General features: G+C 38.8%; 1 pseudogene; it reads left to right on the forward strand.

Moving 5' to 3' along the window:
* Positions 1 to 1,823: 1,823 nt before the first annotated feature.
* Positions 1,824 to 2,249, forward strand: LOC102470192 (ATP synthase F(0) complex subunit C3, mitochondrial pseudogene; annotated as a pseudogene).
* Positions 2,250 to 2,454: the final 205 nt, after the last annotated feature.

Here is a 2,454-nt window from a genome sequence, read left to right on the forward strand (position 1 = left end):
AATGGCCACACTGCAATTCCTTCTCCTCCATTTTCCTCTCAGGATCTTGGCCACACGCGCACATGCGCCCAGCGTGAGTTTAAGCCACCAGGTCTGGGACCCAAACCATGATTGACTACATAGGAGTCCAGCGACATAGCCATTACGCCAACTGCTGGTCCCTCATTTAATGTTTTTAATCTGAGTTCTTCCTTATGTAATATTAAAATAATAAATCCCTGATAACTTTGTTGATCTATTTCTTTCATAAAAGCATCCCTGCATGAGACAGCAAACTTGATAAGGTCTTTTTACACCTTAGTTTCCTTTTTTCAGCTTTCCAGTCAGTCAAGATCTTGAGTACACACAACCTGGAATGTTTCAGGTCACCCTGGATCCAAATCTGCGGTTGGCCACATGGCTTCCAGTACTGTAGAGCAACATGCTACTCCTTGCACTAGCCTGGCTGGGCGTAAGGGACCTTTTGTTTGCATTTGCCTACTGACATTTTTCCTTTGCATGTTTTCACTTTAAGCATTTAGATTCTATTTTACCTATGTCTTATAAGTATAGTATCTGATTAAAGCTAATCTTTTTTATTTGGTATAAGAATGATCTTACATGTAATGATGTGACAGACACATTTCCTCTTATATTTAAAATATTTTGTTGTGGATGGGTAAAAAAGTTTTTGAAAACTTTATTTAAAAATGTCTTTTCTTTGTCTTGAAAAATAGAAACAAAGGAAACATTGTTTTAATTTATAAACTTTTTTTTTTTAAGATTTTAGCCATAGAGCCTGTGCACTTGTTAGAGAGAGAAACAAAGACAGAACAAGTGAGAAATCCCTCCTTATCCCCAGGAAGGATGGCCACACTGCAAAAAAAGTTTTTGAAAACTTTATTTAAAAATGTCTTTTCTTTGTCTTGAAAAATAGAAACAAAGGAAACATTGTTTTAATTTATAAACTTTTTTTTTTTAAGATTTTAGCCATAGAGCCTGTGCACTTGTTAGAGAGAGAAACAAAGACAGAACAAGTGAGAAATCCCTCCTTATCCCCAGGAAGGATGGCCACACTGCAAGCACATCTCCATGTGTCTCTTCTACTCTTCTGTTGGGATTTTGGGCATGCATGCTCATAGAACCAGTGTGTTTTTCAAGCTGCCGGATCCAGGAATCGAACTGCAGGTAGCCATGTGCAATTCAGCACCTTCATCATGTCACCTGCTGGCCCATGAAAGTCAACTTTTAATGAAAGACTTTAAAAAATTATTCATTTATATTAGTACAGCCACTGTACAGAACAATATAGAGATTACTCAAAGACCTATGAACAGGATTCCTATATGACCCAGTAATTGCATCCTGGGTATTTACATGGAGGATAGGAAAATATTCACAAGTGTTCTGGATAACGTGATATATATTGAAAAGGCCTCGTGATAATTTGGAAGTCCACGCAGAGGCAAAGTCTTATGCGTCAGTACTTTGGTGTGGGTGTTTATAAGCTCCTCCTAACTGATGAGTATCCTATTGACTGGAGATTTCACATGAGGTTTCAAATAACTGAGCCAAATTTATCTCACAGTATGGTTCGTTCTAAACTTTGATAAGGGAAAGTTACATTTTCTTGCTTTTCATTATCTCAAAAATGTAATTTTACTGACAATGGAGATGTGATTTAATTATCCACGACTTAAAAAAACTCCATTTCAGAGCCCTGCTTCTTCGACCTCTGCTGCCATCACTGCTGCAGCCACCTCCGGAGAAGAAAGGAAGTGGGAGAGGAGCCCACGACACTTGTCATCCAAGTCCTCCAGCTGCACCTCTCTGAAGTGTGTAAAATGTTTGCCTGCGCCAAGCTCACCTGCTTCCCCGCTCTGATCCAAGCTGGATCCAGAGTTGTATACAGACCAATTTCTGCATCAGTGTTATCTCCACCCAGGCAAGGACTAGAGAGGGCTCTACGGTTTTAATGGGGCCCAGAATGGTGCATTTTATCTCATCCAGAGGGGATTTCAGATCAGTGCAATCAGCAGAGACATTGACACTGCTGCCAAATTTATTGGTGCTGGTGCTGCAACAGGAAGAGTGGCTGGTTCTGGTGCTGGTATTGGAACAGTCTTTGGCAGCTTCATTTTTGATTATGCCAGAAACCCTTCACTGAAGCAGCAACTGTTCTCCTATGCTAACGTGGGATTTGCCTTACCTGAAGCTATGGGTCTCTTTTGTTTAATGGTTGCTTTCTTGATTTTGTTTGCCATGTAACAGAAATTACTGCTTGAAATATTGGTATACATATTAATTAAGGATGTAATTCTATGTATCTTACTGTGGCCCTAACAACTAGTGTTGCATCATGGAAATGTACGTTATTTGCAAAGTCATTTCATTAAAGTTAAAAACTTTTAAAAAATCTATTTCCTCTGTACTATATATAGCAGGAATTTTTAGAAAGTTATGTTTGGTTTATAT

Source organism: Tupaia chinensis, unplaced genomic scaffold (assembly GCF_000334495.1).
Source record: "Tupaia chinensis unplaced genomic scaffold, TupChi_1.0 Scaffold000478_3, whole genome shotgun sequence".
NCBI classification, from domain to species: domain Eukaryota; kingdom Metazoa; phylum Chordata; class Mammalia; order Scandentia; family Tupaiidae; genus Tupaia; species Tupaia belangeri.